Source organism: Aptenodytes patagonicus, chromosome 11, assembly GCF_965638725.1.
Source record: "Aptenodytes patagonicus chromosome 11, bAptPat1.pri.cur, whole genome shotgun sequence".
Taxonomy (NCBI): domain Eukaryota; kingdom Metazoa; phylum Chordata; class Aves; order Sphenisciformes; family Spheniscidae; genus Aptenodytes; species Aptenodytes patagonicus.
In genome coordinates, this window is record NC_134959.1 from 14,056,035 (window position 1) to 14,074,822 (window position 18,788).

Genomic DNA, 18,788 nt, shown 5'->3' on the forward strand with positions numbered 1-18,788 from the left:
AGGATGCCCCAAGTTTACAGCTGAGAGTATTGTAAATTGGACAAGTTAATTAGCCTTTCAGTTTCCCCATCTGTAAAATGATGATAATAGTACCTACATCACACGGGGGTTGTAAGACATAATAAATGAATGAATGTACAGCACTTTCATCTCCTCAAATGAAGGGCTCTATTAAAGTTCAAGATCATTATTTTTTCATTAGAATTGTGCATTTATTATAAAAATGTAGTAATTGTATACCACAGAAAAATGTAAGATAATTGGGAAATTGATTTACTTACAATATTTAATAGAGAATAAATGTAAATATTTAATTACATTTTAAGTAGAGTTGGAATTTAGTTAAAATTTTTTGCAAAAATTGGAAATTTTAATAAAGGTTTATTGTTATTTTTCAGCAAGCTCCTACAGCTTTGTACCTCTCCAGACTAGTATTAGTGATGTTAAAAACTGCCAGGTTTCTTCCAATACACAAGCTGTAATTATGATGGAAACCTTTCTACCAAAGCTGACAGGTAAACACAGATTTCCATTTTTCCTGTAAAATGTAGAGGAAAAATATGACAGTCTCGCTGTGTATGTTGTAAGAGATTCCCCTTGAATTTGATCTTTTAGCTCTAAGGAAGTTTAAAATAACCCACAGAATACCTGTTATGTCATGGCCGTATAAAATGTGGACATATGCTTTCATTCCCTGGGACTGGGAGCTAAGTTTGTCCTCTGGGATCTCTCTCTCTTTCCTTGACATCTATGCATCAGGCTTCTGCTGATGCTAATGAAAGTTATATTGTAGATACCAAAGCAAGTATACAAACACATTTTTTGTGTCCACTGGCGGTGCCCACACTTCTCTGAACAAAAGATACATCCTCCTTCCAAAGGCAAAAAGATTTTCAAGAAATTTAGTTTCATTAACATAATGGTGATTTCAGAATATCACAGCATGAGATTAAGTCTTCTCATTTCTTTTTTCTGGACTAGCCTGTCTCCCACATGACTCCCATCAAAAGCAGTGAAATGTCTTTGGTGTGCTCATCTCCTGGAAAAGAGATTCTTTAGACTCTATGACAACCTTGGCATTCTTCTGCTTTTCTCCCTTTTCCTCCTAAATATGCTGACAAAGTTTCAATGCATAGAACTCCTTTCAGGTGCCTGTTTATTGTGGCCGGCACTACTTTTTCAAAGTCCACGTTTACACAGGTGTTTTAATCTGCCATGTGTTTGGCCTTCCATCAAAACCAACAGTTCTATCTCAGCCACTTGTCCCCACCGTTTCTCTTGTGCCAGCAATAGCATTCATGCGGCCTCACAGGGATCAGGAAACCGATTCTAGCTGAAAGCTAAGCCAGTCTTGCACCAGCCACACTCAGCGGCAGGGAAAAATAATTTAGATCATCTTCCTCGTTCCTTGCATCTGCAGCTCTAACTCCAAGCTGCTGGTATAGGCAGTGCAGAATTATTTGAGGATCGTGAAGATGCTTTCTAAATCTGTCTTCCACACACTCATTTACCCACAGCATATTTACCAGGTAAAGCATCAATCTGGTTTAGTCTTTAAGTTCTTAGCCTGAGTCGTGAGTTCCGTCTTATGTCCTCTTTATTGTGAAAAACACCACATTAAATAAAAAAGAATGAATTTAGATACCAGTAATATCGGTGTGTTTAAATCAGTACATATTTTCCACCTTTGTGTATTTAGGACTGTTTTCAGGCCTTTCACAAGTTGCATGTATTTCCATACATCATTGCACAGAAGATTTAATGATGGTTGTCCCAACAAGTATTTTCTAACACAATTGTTACCAACTTTGAAAGTTATTTTCAGTAAACCTGTAAGCTAGAAAGGCTGACATGTCAGCCTAATGAGCACTAGCCAGTGCTCTAGTGCCGTAAGAAGAGTAAACATCTTCAAGTAGTCAGCTGAAAACTACAACCGATACACTGATAAGGATTGTTCAGTGATGATAACTATGTTTAAAGAAACCGATTACAGTTGCCAAAAGTCACATTCATCACTGTGAGTGTGAAAATATAATGTGTTACCAGCATGTTTCTTGAATTGGTTTCTACTCATTCACATCCTAAAAACTCAGAAGTGACTGGGACTCAAATGGGTTTTCATCTGAATAAAAGGGGTGGTAAGTGAGAACTACTTCGATGCTGTATGCAAGGTCTAAATGAAGTAATGTCATACACAGTAGTCTTTGTAAGACAAAAACCCTAATGAGTTGGTGTAATACTCATAACATGCAATGAATACTGTAGCCAGCACTTTCACTGTCAGGATTTCATTTAACACACCACTGTGTAACACTTATGGAAGGAACAGGCCGTAATTTGGGTCTTTATTGTTACATATGAACGGTAAGTGCAGAATTTAGGGAACAGAAGTAAAGGAAAGCTGATTTTAAAGCCTGGAAATGTGACTGATCACCAACTCTTTATCATTCTTTGTGCCGAAAGTATTTGTCTAGCGGCATTAAGCATCTGCTTGCCTGTTTCACACAGATGCTGTAAGTAGAATTTGACCTTTTGTTCAGAAAGTGTTTGAATACTTAATGTAAAAATATTAAGTTATCAGAAAGGCTGTCTCTTTTGCGAAGAGTGTTCAATTTTTATACCGCCCAAGTTGTTAAAGTACTTTGGAGCATGAACAACTTCAGAGCAGAACAAAGCAGGCAGTGATAATGTGTAGAAACTCCAGAAGTAAATAACAGCTGTTCAAGAAGACTTCTATTAAATATGTATTAATTAATTTGAAGTGTATCACTTAAATATGTGAAGAGATTATCTTGTGTTAATTTACATTAAAACACACAGCACTTGTTAGCCTCATTACAGTATCCTAAGTATATTCTAAGCTATCGCCTCATCCTACATTGAGCATTTTGTTGGGTGTTGATTGCTTTCGATTTGCCCTTTTAAAATGTCAGATAGTGGCCTCCCTTTCTTGTTGGATCTCTTCTTTCTCTCAAGTTTTGCTCTTGCATAGTTACTGTACTTACTCATGTCTGTTCTGTGCTGAGCAGAAAAAACTTAAAAATAGATTGTGAAAATATAACAGTAATTGCCCACAGCTCAGTTCCCACCTGAACTTCACATGTGGTTCTCGCTGTTATCTTAGGAAGCAGCAGAGAGAATGTAAGTGTCCGTTTGTGTAGCAAAATGACTTTACATGAAGATTCAGTATCATCTTTAGTACAGGAAAGATACCTAGTAAAATGGGGGTCTCTTTAGTGAAATTATAGATAAATAAGTCTCACTGGTAATAATAGACTTTGTGGTCTAAATCAATGTATAAATTTGATAAACCCTCATTCCATTCATAAAACTTAAATATTTTTTTCTGAACCTAATAAGACAAATGCTTTTTTACCAATTTCAGTGCTGAAAATATGTAAGCTTGTAAGGTTCACAGATAACTTTCAGAGATTTTCTTCCCTGTGTCATTTAGGCAGCTGATCCAGCTGCTAGGCTGTTCTTTCATCCCATTATTTTGACTCTGCAGACTCCTTGATTACAAGTTGGAGTCCAGTTCTTGTTTCCTGCACCTATTCCAACAAACTCCTCACTGAGGGAAGACTGAGGAATAGAAAGGACTTGCAGGCAGGTCCTGGCAGAGCAGGAAGGGGGAAGGAAACCAAAATATTTGGCTTTAGCAAAATCTCGAAGTCCATGACAAATGGCTACATTGCATGGTTCTCTTGAGAGAAGTGCATGGGGATGTTTGCTGTAGTTTCAGGTTGTTTGCAGCCTCTTCAGTTAAGACTTTGTGAGTTCACACACCTAGGTTATGTTTCCAAGATCATCTCTGCTGGTATGTGTGCTTAGGGAGACATTTTTTCCTAAAAGAAAGCTGACGTTTTGCAGGATAATTATGGCAATAAGGGGTGATATCTGTAGCAAAATCCGGGCTTGGAATTTACAGCTCCTTGGTTTAAGAGCAGATTTAGATGTATGTATCTTCAAAAAGATACCATTACAGGTTTGCATTATAAAAACTTCACTTACTTCCTGCACCTTTGCCCTAACGTCCAGTCAGTGTTTGCTGTGCTGAGGAACTTAGACGTTGAGCTTAGGAACAGAACTGTCTGTGGCTTTTTTTTCTTGCACATTTGTGGTGCTTATCTATGTGACCTAAATAATATATTGTTCAGAAAGGGTGGAGAATTGTGCTGAGACATTCTTTTTGTGGGCTAACATGCCATGAGGTGTAGTAGAATTGACCCTCCCCTCCACTCTGCGGTCCCTGCTGCAGAAATACCATCAGAACTTGACATCGTTCAGAGACAGAGCTGGATTCTTGTCTTAGAGGTGTCAGGGAAACCTACCCAATTAGCTCTGCTTTTATAAGAACGAGTGCTTGTACTGAGGCTTGCAAGAAATTGTTTGTGTTGGGGCATTATGGAACTTCTCTCCATTTTTTTTCCCCTACTCTTAACCATTGTTCGACTCTTAGTGACAAGGTTTATTTGATCCTTTGAACACTTGTTTTAGGGATAAAAAGCCTATTTCCATTAGGATGTCTGTTAAAGACCTGTGTTAGGACTAATAACTTTGGTCACGTTGTTCTCATATGGTGACTGGTTAGGAATCTTCTATTGAAAAGTCCATACTTGGTCAATATTAAGTTGAAAATGTTGCATAGTTTCCCAACTGCATTCATAATCCTGACTTCATCTGCCAAAAAGACTTTGACACTCACTCGGGTCCAGACAGACCTATTAAATACTTTCCTTGGATTATTCTTCAGCTGGCAGAGTTACTACTTGCCTATGCACTATCTCAGACTGATGCCTTTGGGGCACTGAAGTATTCCAGCCTTCATAGATGACTCCCTTTCTCCCCTGTGCTTTGCTCACAGACAGAAAACCATCGCTCCTTCCTGTCAGCCTCTGTAGGTCTGCAGCAAGTAGAGGAAACAGAGGCAGCAGCTGAACTAAAAGTAAGGCCAGATGGTTTCTAGTGAAATGTTGAGAGTAACAGGTGCTTTTTCACCCCAATCTTTAAATGCATGGATAATTTTAGAGAGAAAGAAGTCTTTCTGTAATGCAAATAGGAAAGCCTTTCACATGATGCAAAAGGGTTGCAATTCACAACATAGTCTGTTTCTTTGCTTACAGTTTGAAGCTTTAGAAGTAGTAAGGGTAAGAAAAGCCTAAGATGTTTCTTGTTAAACACTTAAGGATAGGAAAAGATGTGTGAGGGTAATTATCTTGATTAAAAATCTGTTGATCTTATTAACAGGTAGGTTTCTTTTAAGATGTCAAAAAGGGATTTTGCTGATTTGGGGTGAAACTACCACTCTCTGTCTATGTTTAACTTCCCTCTTTCCTGTCACTGTCAAATTTTCATTGTTTCACAAAGTAAATTCAGTGTCAGACAGCAAACATTAGTGTTTAATAATTTCTTTTTCCAGAGGATGTCACTCTCCTTGAAATGAATGGGACAGAGATGCTATTTGGTTGCGTGGATCACTGGGTTATTGGGTGTTTTGTATATTAAAATGCAACTTTTACTTCTATCCTATTACCTCTGCAAAGGGAGATGGAATATCCAGTGATGAATCAGTTGGTATTTAGGACCTTTTTATTGCTTAGTGAACAACATTAAGTGTAAAAGTATAAGTTAAGTGCACAAGAAATTTTGAATATCTAAATTTGCCAAATCTGATATGAAATTAAGTGTTCAAGATAGTAGTTAAACTCAGAATTGTTTGACTTTGTGCTGCAGTCACTGTATTAGCTGTGCCATGTCATACTGCTATCAGAACGAGGTCACAAAACAGAGGACACTGAAATCACGTTTCATACAAATGTAGGAGGAATCCCAAATTCAACAGTAAACAAGGATGAAAAGGAAGGCAGCACAGTAAGGGCAAGAAAAGATGCTCAAGTTTCCCGCAGTTCCTGCCTCATTGTTTATTCTAGCTTCCTGCTTTTTCAGTTTGCCTCTCAAGCCTTTCTTGTGCATACACATAGATTATAGTATGCAGAAGACTAAGAATAAGCTGAAGGCAGAAACTGACTTAATGAAGACATTCTTGTGATAGAGAAAAGATTTTGTTGTCCACAGATGCGCAAAGAAAAATAGAAAAGCAGCTGCCCTTAGAAATGGAGTAAAAGTAGAGATGAGTGCCACGTCATGATGCTTTAGTCAAAATCTGATGTGTTGAAAGTCTTTGAGAGGATCTGTACTGTTGTACAGGGATATAACCAAGAGGAGAAACAATAAGCTTCTGCTGGAAAAATACTGTGTCTCATGTCTTAGATACTGTCCTGAATAGCGCTGACTTTTTGTCAACTTTCAGCTGGAGAATAAGGATAAAAGGAAATAGCTTTCAAACATTCTCGTATGGATGACAATATTAATAATCCGTTTCGTCTCAAAAACTTCTGTTTCCTTAAGACCAAGCTACGGAGGTATAGTCATGCACTGTCATCTTCCAGAGGAAGATTCTGAAGGGCAGAGGTCCTCATCTTTTTAGTTTCCATCTCTCCTCTGCGGGTAGTTAGTTCGTCTTTTCTGAAAGCCTTTGTGGGCAGAGACAGCATAAAGGTGATGGAAGAAATTTATGTGGCAAGTGGGTGGGTAGGTGAGATGAAGTGGAGCTGAGATACAGCAATCAAGTGAAGGCTTCCTGGGTCACCTGGCCTGCAGAATTAAGAAACTAGGGATGTAGGTGGTTAGTAACGAGTTATTAAATTACAAAGTATCTGCACTACACCCATGAGGTGGTGAGCACTGGAGTTTGGGTGAACTGGGATGGCTTACTTTATTCCTTGCACTGTTTAAAGTATCAACTGGAGCATTCATGAGAGCAAATGCAGCTGGTGGCATTTGGGCTGTGGAAATTATAGTTTGTAATACTTTTCTAATAGTAATTTGAGAGCTTAAAGAATTATATGACTAATATTTCAATCAGGCACTGAAAACCTTCAAGTTTCAGGAAAGAATTTTTTTTCACATGGCCTTGATCGAATAGCCAAAAATATTATAGGATTCCTCTGAAGCACTAGCCATGGCTGCAGCAACATACCCGATGAAATAGATCAGTGGTCCAATCTGCTCTGACAACTCCTATGTAACTAAAAATAGGAGAAATAGAAGAGAAAATTTGTAGGGCTGGTAGTGGCTTGTATTTTTCAATAATTTATCAAGATTCAAGAGCACAGATTTCCTTTGGGAAATATTAGTTCTTAGGTTTACAAAGTGCCTCAGTTGTAAATACCCATAAAAATGACAATTTGGTAGGTCGTATTTATTCTTAAGTGGGTCAAAGGACATTAGCGTATTCCTACTATATAAATCTGTCAAGTACAGAATTTCTTTATGCTCCCAAATCACAAAAGCGCCTCTTACAGTCAAGGAGAAAATGTCGCGTTATTGCCAATCAAGGACAAGAAGCAAGCATATCGATCTCTACCCAATAACTTTTGCCCTGCTCACTAAGTTTTTATCACTGAAACTGGACACATCAAGGGATTGGATTTCATATATACATATAGTGCTGATTTATTAAAGGAGGAGAAATACAGTCTGGCGTTACTTCTAGCTCAGTATTTTAACACTTATTTTATTCCTTGTACGGAAGCTTGCAATGACTTTTTCTACAAACAAAGTGTATAACTTTCAGATATCCCTGGATGTGTACAAATCTTCAGCTCGCATAGGTACATTGGCTGTTATAGGTGTACATGCATCCTGCATTTGGTGGTCTTACAGTCTTGAGTCTTGAATTTAAGAGTTTATGTGGAAGTCTAGCAGGGTTGCTGTTTCAGAGAGGCATAACTAAAGATAAGCTTGGGAAGAGGGGTGGGGAGATGGAAGGGCATATACGCATAAAAGGTCTGGGTGCTGCTTACTGAGCCTGGTCTGAAGATGCATTGGCTTTCATCTCACGTGTGGAGCTGTGTATGTAAAGCCTTATGTATAAGGGCTGTTTACCAGTCACAGATATTAGAATGCAGCAGAGGGCTAGCATTGTCCTTCTTGGTCTCTTTTGTTGGTAAAACTTCATCTTTTTTGGTCATTTTTTGTTGATAACTGCAGATCACTGCAGAGGATTTGGCCTGCTCCACAAACACAGCATCTTTGAACTCTGTATACAGTGATAACCATGGCTTATGGTAGAGGTATGATCAATTACTTCTTGAAAGGCAAGTGCATCTACAGAACTGAAGGGAAAGATCTTCACCACAGAATTACAGAACAGTGAAGGTTGGAAGGAGCATCACCTAGTCCACCCCCCCGGCTCAAAGCATGGTCAGCTAGAACAGGTTGCTCAGGATCTGGTCCAGACAGATTTTGAATATCTGCAAGGATGGAGTTTCCACAACCTCTCTGGGTAATCTGTTCCAGTATTTCAGTGGTTAAGGATAAACTACTGAGTTAAAAATACAGGCCATGTAAGTCAGCAGGAGCAGATATCTGCTAACTTTGTTATGAGAAATGTATGAAATGAGCACCCTAGAGAGCAGCCAGCTCTCTGTTACTGTGTAATTATAAGTCCTGCTGGCTTTTTTACCCATCTGGGCAAAAGACGTGAGTTTTGATTGCTCTTTGGCTTCTTAAGAGCTGGGCAACCTTTCCATAGAATAAATGGATGCAGAAGCAGCTGATGGATTTGCTGCTCATGTTCATAATGATGTGGAGAGAGCTGGAAAGGCCATATACCCTACTCTGTGTTATTTCCTGATGGAGTGGGCAGAGGGACGTATGTTGAATTTCTCCAGACATGTCCTTCCCCAGCCACACATTTTGTCGAGAGGTTATAGTCAAGGATTATGTATGTTTGTCAAGATTTCCAGATGTCTAGTAATCCCAGCCTTTTCTTGGCACGTGAGCAAGTCCTTTCTACCATGCATGTATAGCAAATCTGACACTTACTGGAAATGCCCACTGCACATGGTGTGTACACTTGCAGTAAATCTGATGTGGCTGGGGCTCTTGTGCATGTGCCCTCCTGTGGATTTTCACAAGCACAACAAATTGGATGTGTTCCAAACATTTTGGATTTACTGTGCATGTTCAGACCATCTGTGCAACACATGTACCACAGGTCTAGTGATGCTTTAAGGGTTTGACACAATGCATACACTACACAGCTTCTGGTGATGCATTTCAGTATAGGAGGAGTTCAGAACAGGATCATGGCACACTCAGAAATCATGCTTTTCACTAGGAACCTCTAGGAAGAATTCTGCCATAGGAAGAAGCTGATTTTTGGTTCTTCAGTCTCCTGACTTGTCGCAGATAATTGTCCAGTAAGCCTTGTCCTACCTTCAGTGTGCCTTCCTATTGCAGAGATTTCGGAAGGATCTGAGAAGGCAGTGGTTTTCAGGGGGGGTGTGTGTCTTGACTGGAACATATTTTCTTCACCAATGTGAATTCAAGCTGGAAGAGGAGAGAAAAAGATAGTGAACAACTTAGAGTTGAGAGGAAAATATGACCCAGGGTACGCATTATCCATTTCCAGTGTCAGATGGAAATGTTGAGCTTTGCCAGCTGCCTTCAAATCACCTCTCAGAATCAGGCCCAGAATGAGAAAGTTACAACTACTTCCCTGCCATTCTCACCTTTCCAGGTAAATACAGAAAGCTGTAGTTGCCAGAGCAGTGATGAATCATGACTTCCTTCCATCCAAAGAGCTTTGGGCTTTTTCCCCCTCCAAACATGTAACTTACTTGCAGGGCTGACAGAAAAGCTGTAGATTTTTTTTTCCAAATATCCATTTGCCTTTCCATTTATCTACTTTGATCTAAAGTATAGAACCTGATGGATGCCCTAGGTAAATCAAACATTTTCTGTCTGCCAAAATGGTTTTGCAAATGCTTATTTCATGCCATTACCATTTTTCTGTTTCTAGCAGTAAATCAAAAAGTATCAGCCATTCATCCACTTTAAAAGTAATGCCTTTCCTTTGCATAATTACACATACCCAGTGGAGATCTGTATGCACAGTAAATCTATTCCTTTAAAAGGTTTCGCCTTAAGTACCACAGTGACATAAATTGGTGTAGCGCAAATTTATTTATTTAAAAGGTTTATTCTTTTAACTGATCGGGTAACTGTTATACTTCCATTGTTTGATTTGAGTGGGGAGGGCTTTTATTAATGTATCAGATTTAATTCTGCAGCAGATGTTTATGTAGAAGGGTCTCACTCCTTACAGGACTTGTAGCAATTGATATGTGTTTGTAATTTATTCTCATTACAGGTTTATTCTTAACTGGTGTTCAGGGGGTCTTCACTGTATCTCCAGTAGATCCTTGAGAATTAAATAGTTTAACGAATGTAATGAGCAAACCTGAAAGAAGTACATGTAGACAAGTGTATGTATTTGGACATTACCTCTCCAAACTTGCAAATAACATAAGTACAGTATTAAAAGTGAGTGAGAAATTGCCAAAAATAAATGTCTTCCAGTAATAAGTGCCCCGGACAGTATTTTGGCAAAGTAGAGATTAAAAAAATGGATCTCTTCATCATTCTTATGTAAACTTGCTCATCTTTATAAGTTGTGCTTGTAGCTCTCAGGGGTGTCAAACCTAAAGCAGACAAGCCCAGCTGGTGGAAGCCTGGGAGTGAAATGATGAATTTTTTAGCAGATCTAAGTTTATTTTTAGGCTTTATAGCATTATCTTTCACTTCCCTGTGAGTGAAATTGTAGGAAGTATCTTAAAAAATTAAATTAAGAAACTTTACCAGAATGGCAAAAAATAGCAAAACACCAGAGCCTAACTACAGTTGAGCACGTAAACTTATCTGGATTGCATTTGAAGTTGTGGCTACAGTATAATCCTGCAAATATTTACATATATGTTCAGTTTAATGCATGTGAGAATTCTTCAGATACGCACCGAGTCTGACGATACACCAGGTTGCAGGTTAGGTTGTGACATGAGTGATGTCATGGAGAACTGATCTAAATTTCTAGTGTGAATGTATTTTCCGTGGATATATTTTCCATGGTACTGGATGTGAAAGTGAAATTCAAGGTGGTTGTATTTTGTTAGGTTATGCAATAAAAGCATGCAGAAACATTTTGGGGAGAGGATGGTTCATAAGAAAGTTTCAGGTCTTGAATCTCATTTGGTTAGTGAAGATAGTTTCATTACACAATCAAAATATTCAACCCTGTAATTTCAACTGTCCATTTCAAAATGTTATCTTTTTTTGCTGGCATTGCAGAGCTGTCGACACTCTTTCGTACAGTTGGATAGGAAAAACTGCTTTAGTATCCAAGGCAAACCTGGGAAGATGCCATGGGCCTGGGATGAGAAGATGCATATGATAATTATAGATCTAGCAAGGGCTGTATATTAGAGGGAGGAAGCGTGTTACACGTAGCTCCACATCGCATGTCCATTAAGGTCACTCTTTTGAGATTTCATTTAAAGTGGATCTGGCTTTTTTGGGTCTTTTTCTAATACATTAAGTAGATCAGAGGTTGCCAGCTGTCCTTTTTGATCAGTATGGATTGTGGTGGTTGCAGTCATACAGCTTCACAGTGGTATTGGGGAAGAGTAACAAATACTGGGAAGAGGGGGGCTTGGGGAAGCCAGGGAAATATCCTATTCAGAGTTTAGGGAGTAGGTTTGGTACTGGTGTTTTGACTTCTGTTGATTTACATACTCTGAAAGTCTGACTCTGGTTCTTGGTTTAGGTCAATTCTAGCCATTGCATTTTACACTAATACTGATCTGTGACAGCAAATAGCAGGCTTTCTTTAGGTTGGTGCATAGATACACAGTCTAATCCAACTGTTCCAGCCAACCTGGTGTGTTTTCAGAGAGATGTACACCCTGAGTAGGAAGAAAAAGCACTCTTAACTGGTTTGTAATGGTTCTTCATAACTTTAAGGGCAGGATTGTGTGGTGTAGTTGCCTGTGATAGAGACTGGACTAGGAAGTAACAAAGATGCCTCTTTGAATCCCGTGTCCTAGAATGTGCTCGTGGGAGCTGCTAACTGGGAGCACTGGAGGCTGCAGCCTTCCCCACTGAAACAGCCTCCGCTCTGTTCTGCAGTTGGGAACCAGAGGAGCCACCTTAAAGGGTGAGAGTACCTCAGCTCCCAAACTGGCTCAATCTTTGTCTTCCCATGCTGTTTGCATCGATGCTAATCAATGTTAATTATGGTAGTGGGGCTTGTGATGTACTCATTATAAGAGCCATCCTATTTTTCTGTGCTTGTATAGTCTGTAACACAATAGAGCCCTGATTGGGGTTCCCTAGATGCTACAAATAGTAATACAAATTGTTACAATAATGAATACGTGGTTCATGGTGTAAGACTACCAAACTCGGTTCATAAGCCTGCTGAAGCATCACTTCATAATTCTGTTTGCTGTTACCACTAACTATGGCGTACTGGATATCTCTTGACAGTTGGGGCCTCAGCGCATTAAACCATTTAAGCTTTTGTTCTTGTTTAAATAGGTGCTTGTTTTTAAATTTGCATTTGAGTCTGTGGTTGTTAGTATAAATATATGCTTAAAGTTGAGCTGTGCTTAAAAACTCTTCTGATTCAGCATCCTTATTGTGCTGGGTTCATTATCCCACCACCACTCCATGACTATACTGGGACTTGACCAGATGGTGTGCCAGGATATATGTTTCTTTCCTAGGCTGAAGGTCATAGGTGCAAGAGCGGGAGGATACTTCCTCCCAAGAGCTGAGCAGCTGGTTGGGTGTAGGTTGTAGCAAGGGTTCTTACCTTCTGCGGGGGCTGGAAGTGGGTGGAAGCCAACAGCTGGGAGCTGACGCTTTCCTTCCTCCAGAGGCTGCGGTCGCCTTCCCAGTGTCACTCTGTGCTGGGCACCCTTGTACTAAGATCTGATACCCGACAGGTGCAGTTTCCTGTAATGAATTTGGTTCAGTTCTACTGTTATCCTCACTGGGAATTTCAGCACCATTGTTTATATGCATTAATTGGTATAAATAATTACTATTCAGCCCCTGACTCTGCATCCCCAGGCCTTACCCTTGTGAGTTCCAGTGACTTAAATAGTCTCATAATTTTTTTTTTCCAAGAAAGTTTGCCACAAGGAGTCCCTTATTGCTTGTTACCTGGTTTATTACGGATATTGGTTCTAGTCCCATTTTTTTCAATTCCCACCAGACTGCATGCCTGGATTTTAGTTATCTACGTGCAGTTTAGGCATGTGATTATCTGCCTGACTCTAGTTAGTTCTCTGTTGTGTACCACACTGTTTACTAAGCCTGTGTAACAAAAATGTTTTAAATTGTTAAGGTGTTATATTACCTCTCTTGAGTTGTTTTAAAAGGAATTTGAGTCAGTTTTGAGTTGCTTCTATATTTGTAATTAATTGAAAATATTTAGTATAGCGGCTGGATTTTTCCCTGTTAACTGTGCTTTACTGAAATTTTGTGATCTATAGCACACCCTAGTGATATCTGGAAATCATTAAGTTAGACCCAGTCAATTTTACTTCCTTTGTGGTGAAGCAAAACTTAGGACTCCACTAAGCAAAGTCCAGGAAAGTAAATGCCTTCATATCCAAGATGGGAAGCGGGTTGAATCCCTTGGTTTATAAAACAAAAAAAAGCCTTAGAAATTGAGACTACAGGATATTCTTCTGTGAAAAGAACATCTATATAATGAGTTCATCTGGTTTGCAATCTGTAATGTTGGATGTATTTTACAACAGACCATGGGAAAAGCAGCCCAGGGTTGTGCGAGAAGAGAGGAGAATATTTGTTGGATTCCCTTTTAGACTGGAGAGAGCGTGGAGAGAGCAACCAGACATAAATAAAGCATTGTGGAAGAAACCTGCAGGCAGTCTTCGCAGGTCAGAAGCCCGAATGATCATTTAATGCATTATGGCCAGAACTTTAAAATTTATGCTAGATATTCAATTCCTCCTTTTGCAGATGGTTAGGTCACTTGGTTTTTCAGGTGATGGTACCTATATTTAGTTTTCAATGGCCAACAGGCCCCATATGATCCTCCAGAGGGATGTGCACCTACCTAACTTTTTAGGCTACCTTGCACTCACCTTTTTCTGGATTAGGACCTGTATTTCAATCATTTGATTTCTTTTTAATTCTCTGAATGCACAGAATGGCAAGGGTTCTGAATTGGATGCTCTTGACCCCCTGAACAGGCTGAGAGGAGAAAGCAGGTTTGAGAAGGACTCTGAGAAGGAAGTTTAATTACATAGTCAAGAAGGGAGGCAAATATTTATCAGAGGTGAAATCGAATTGGTGATGTGTGGATAACACTGAATGGAAGTGAAAACAACATGAGCATCAAGGAAGAGTGTAGGCCTTGTAAGTTACGGTGGTTGAAGTTAAATCTCATGAATTCTCAAAGAAACAGAGAATTCATCAGAGTTGCAAGTCAGCAGTGTCCTAACCTCCCAGTGTGTGAAAGTCGTACCAAGTATCTGCTGCAGATGCTGTCAAGCACTCAAGCGGCTTGTGCAAGTTCAGTATGCCTGTAGAGTAGTTGTTGTCATTGTTCGCTGTATGTGCTTAAGCCCCAAACAACTAAGCTATCCCAGAAAAAGCAGGTTTGGCCAGTGAACATTGCATGACAGCAGACAAGCAGTGCTGAGGCTGTTCTTATTTTCATGAAGGGCCATGAAGCCCTGACAAGTGCAAGGCAGCATATACCAGTACCCTCGACCGGCTTGCAGCTCCAGCTTGGCTCAACTGAGAGGTCCAATCCGGTATCTCTGTTACATCTACAGAGCATTAATTGTCTACGTAACGCAAAGCTAAAGGTGAGGTCCTCCTTTCTGGCTCACTCACGCATGAGAAATCTCTAATATTTTGGGGAGAGACAAGTTTCCTCTCAGACCTCTGCATTTCACTCTTGTCAGGTAATCCAAACAATAATGGAAATGAGCATTTTGTTTTATGTAAATAAAAACAAAAAGGTTGCAATAATTTATGGTATTTATTTAAATGACATGCAAATTACTTTGTGAAACTTAAGGGGGAAAGCAACACAACTGAAACAGCACAATTGTTTCCAAGAACACTCATTTCAAATCCACATACAATATTTCATTCATGCTTAATTATTTCCCCAATGCTAGTCTAAGCATTACTAGTTCCCTTTGTCTTTTTGCTCTTGCATGCAGTGTGATTAGCAAAACGGCTTGTGCTCTACCAACTCCTGCACATATGGGGTTTAGCCTCATTGTTCAAGGGGTGGAGCAACAAGCAATATGAACACTCATGCTGCCAAATTTGGCACACGTGAGCCCTCCAAAGTATACAGATATCACCCGTTTCATTTAAATCCCTGCCCATATTTTGCATTGCTACCATAATGGCAACTCCATTGTCTGCATGTATTATTTGAAGCAGCTTTTCTCCCATTGTTTGTGCCCTGTAATCCTTGAGGTTTCTGTAGTCATCGTGAGCAGCTTGCTTGAAAGAAATCACTTAGCTTTCACAGATCACTCTCTCTGAACCTGCTGGCAAAGGAACGGGCCATGACTAAAGCATGAGACCTGTGATCTTTCTGAAGAAAATCTCTTCAGTAGAGTTTATAATTTGTTGCTTTCATGGAGCTCTGTTCTCAGGGTTTGGACTCAGTGTTATCTTTCGTCCCCCATGGATTTTTCTACAAGGCATGATGGGAATGTAGGCTGAAAAAAAGAGTAATAACGCTGGCTGTGGATGTGTACCCTAACAACATTTTACACGTTTCAAATACTGGCAAAGGGAGACATCTACTGTTTGACAGAAATTAAGGACAGTTGTTTATTCTAGTTGCAGCAAATTCTTAGCCTTTTATTCTTCTGTGGTATAGAGATTGGCACATCCTGCTGTGAGCCTTTTCAACAGACTTTTGAGAACTTAATGCTTGTCTGCTTAGGGCAGAATGAAAGATCCCCTGGAACTTATCATAGAGAAGGGGCTGCCCAGTTCTTTTCCTTTCTAGCATTCAGTCATCTGCTTGGTCAACGCCCTCTACTCCAGTGGTACTTGTCTCTCATGGTTGTGTATATTGCACACTGTTGTAGGTAAAGCCATTTGGTATTAGCTGTTCTTTATAAATTATGCCTGTTACTGGTTTTGAATGCATTTCATTTTACTCCTGAGACAGTCATTTATGACATTTTTAAGGCAGTGGTTCCCAAATTGAGGTCTGCAGAAAGCCAGCAAAGGGCCTCTTTGTAGTTTGCAAAGAGTTTCCAGTTCTTTTTGTTTCCAAAGTCTGGATCACATTATAGGACAATTATAAATATGCTATAAACACTACCCTACTCTTCATTTAGCTTAGCAATAGTTCTTTGGACAACCCTGTTGTAGCCACATAGGCATTATGTGTGATCCCAAATGGTGACACCCTTGTGATTGCAAGTGAAGCAGAGAGGTGACCCAGGAGGCGGTATTAAAATATAACATGCTAAACTGTGTAAGTCTGAAAATGCCATTGTAACACATTTATTTGCAGTGACTTCTGGAAGCTTTGAATCTGGTCCATCGTTGCAGAGACTGTTTCAAATTCACCTTTCTATCTTCTTGCCTTCAACCTATCACACGAGAAAAGAGAATCAGGCAATGCAAACTGTACAAACTGGCCTCTCCCCTTCCACTCTACTACCTAGCTGACTGCGAGCTCCCCTCTTGTCTGCCACATTATCAGAACTCAGGCCCAAGAAAGCTGGGAGAAGTGTTCTGTGTTCCCAGAAGAACAGGAAACTTAGTCTAACAGCTTTGTAAAACTTGGGCTCTCATTCAGCACCCGTGAAGTCAGTGTAAGGTTGGAAGTGAAGTCAGCCAGGGACCCTTGACTGATGGGACTTAAGGCAGCTTGTTTGTACTTACTCTTTGCATCCCCAAAGCACTGTATGTTTGGGGCCAGAATTATATGTAGCTGAACGTTTGCTATTCTCAGACTCCACAAGCATCGGGTTATGGTACAGATTTCTCACACCACTGAATAGTATCAAGCATGGAAATCTATCACTGATGTTATTCCAGACACCTTCAAGTGTCATCCTTCCATCCTTGATACCAGAATGCTTTGTTCCTTATCTGAATTTACAATGCGCATTTTAGATCTGATTTTGAACTTTGTCTACTTTATGTATGCCCTTTAATTAGAGGTTTGAAGAAACCTCAGACGCACTTTTTAGATACATTCTACAAAAGAGTGATGAGTGGAGGAAGCGATTGTAGGAGATTGTCTCTTTTTTAACTCCTCTCTGGAAACCTTGCAGGTATTTTGTGTAGCTATTTTTTTAACCAGGATTTTATTTCCACTTCAGTGTTCATACATGCTATAACACGTAAACATGTAAACTAATTTCAGGACACTGACTTTTACATTCAGATTTGCTGTAGCTTTTTCTGAAAAGGTCACAAGATGGCTACTCTGTACCAGTAAACACTATTACTGAATTAGGCTGCTGAAGAAGTAAAAAACCAGCGTAAATGACTACTATAATAAGAGTCTAAAAAAACAGAAGATAGGTATACCATTTGCAATTAAGGATATGCCTTAAATATCTTTAACAGCTTGCTTGCATGGTGCTAGCTAGCAGTGTGTGCTTTATTCCAAAGCACCAGCCTATATTTTTGGATCAGCTTTCAAGACTGAGATGATATAAGGCAATTAATAGTGTTTTGTGACCTTCTGCACCAGTAGTCCATCTTTTTGGCATTGAAACTGATTTTGCCCAACTTGGCATTTTATCACCTGAGAGTGTGCGGGGAGACCAAAGCAGCACCTTTTACAGCAGCAGTGGAATGATTTAATTCAGTCACACTGTTCTTCAAATTCACCGTTTCCTACAAGCTGATGAGGCAAGTCTCTTCTTTGCTTAATGTCACATAAGGTATATTGAAAGGCTGTGAAGAGACAGATGTTCTATATCTTCACTTCATATGCAAAAACCTGTTATATCCTTTATTTGCATTCAATTAGAAGTCAGATTCTGATTAATATCTAATGTAGGAAATGGGGAAAAGATTTGCCATCAAGCATATGCTTTGCTTGTAGTGGATTTCTGTAACCTGCTATTGTGTCTTCCCATCGTGATTCGGTCATTTTTACTATATTATTTACACCTGCATGCACAGAGGTGAAGAGTGTTAATAGGTGAAAATTGGAGTTAGGTGTCTGGTTTTAGAAATGTTACCTTTTCTCATTGAACAGAGCTCTGGAGGAAGCACCGTTCCTTTTAAACAGTCATTCTGCAGTTGCAAAATTTCCATTACTAAGTGGCTTTGTTTAAGGAGTTAAATGCTATAGCATTACTTTTATATTCATTTTCTCTTTCAATATAGGTCGTGCCTTGTTTGATCTTGTGGAGCTCACCATTTTCTTGGTAATCCAGAGTATAATATCAGGAACTCAGAAGTTATAAAACTGTATTGTTGCCAAGAAGGGAAGGTTCAAATTATACATATAATATGAAGCAGAAGTGGCAGAGCCTTTCAGAACAGATGCTGTTATTCCTGTGACCCTGTAAGAGGATGCATACTGGGGTTTTATAGTATCCAGGGAGAGATGTAGGTTGTCTAGAGCCCTAGATGTTAGACAGGGATAAGCAAAGCAGCTTTTCTTCACTGCAGCACAGGGTTTCCCAGACTTCTGGGGGAACTGATAGAAATCTCTTACCCTCCTAAACTTGGATATGATTAGAAACCTGCTTTGTTACATCTTCCATCCCCTTTCTTCTCCGTGGACGACTCCCATCACATGTTCTGGGGAACACATGACGTTTCTTCCTTTTTCCTCTTTTGTCCTTGCTTTGATGTAACATTGTAAATTAAACCATCCTCACCCATGTCCATGT

General features: G+C 39.6%; 1 protein-coding gene across 2 annotated transcripts in view; it reads left to right on the forward strand.

Annotated features, from left to right (window-relative positions):
* Positions 1-18,788, forward strand: part of C11H19orf12 (chromosome 11 C19orf12 homolog) — a 60,382-nt gene that overhangs the window by 24,118 nt on the left and 17,476 nt on the right. The window contains exon 1 of one of the 2 annotated variants that reach the window (XM_076349203.1): positions 453-515. The exons of the other annotated variant lie outside the window; for it this stretch is intronic. The gene's annotated coding sequence lies outside the window, so the exon portion shown is untranslated. Of the gene's footprint in view, positions 1-452; positions 516-18,788 lie in introns of those variants that run through there. 2 annotated transcript variants of the gene reach the window in all.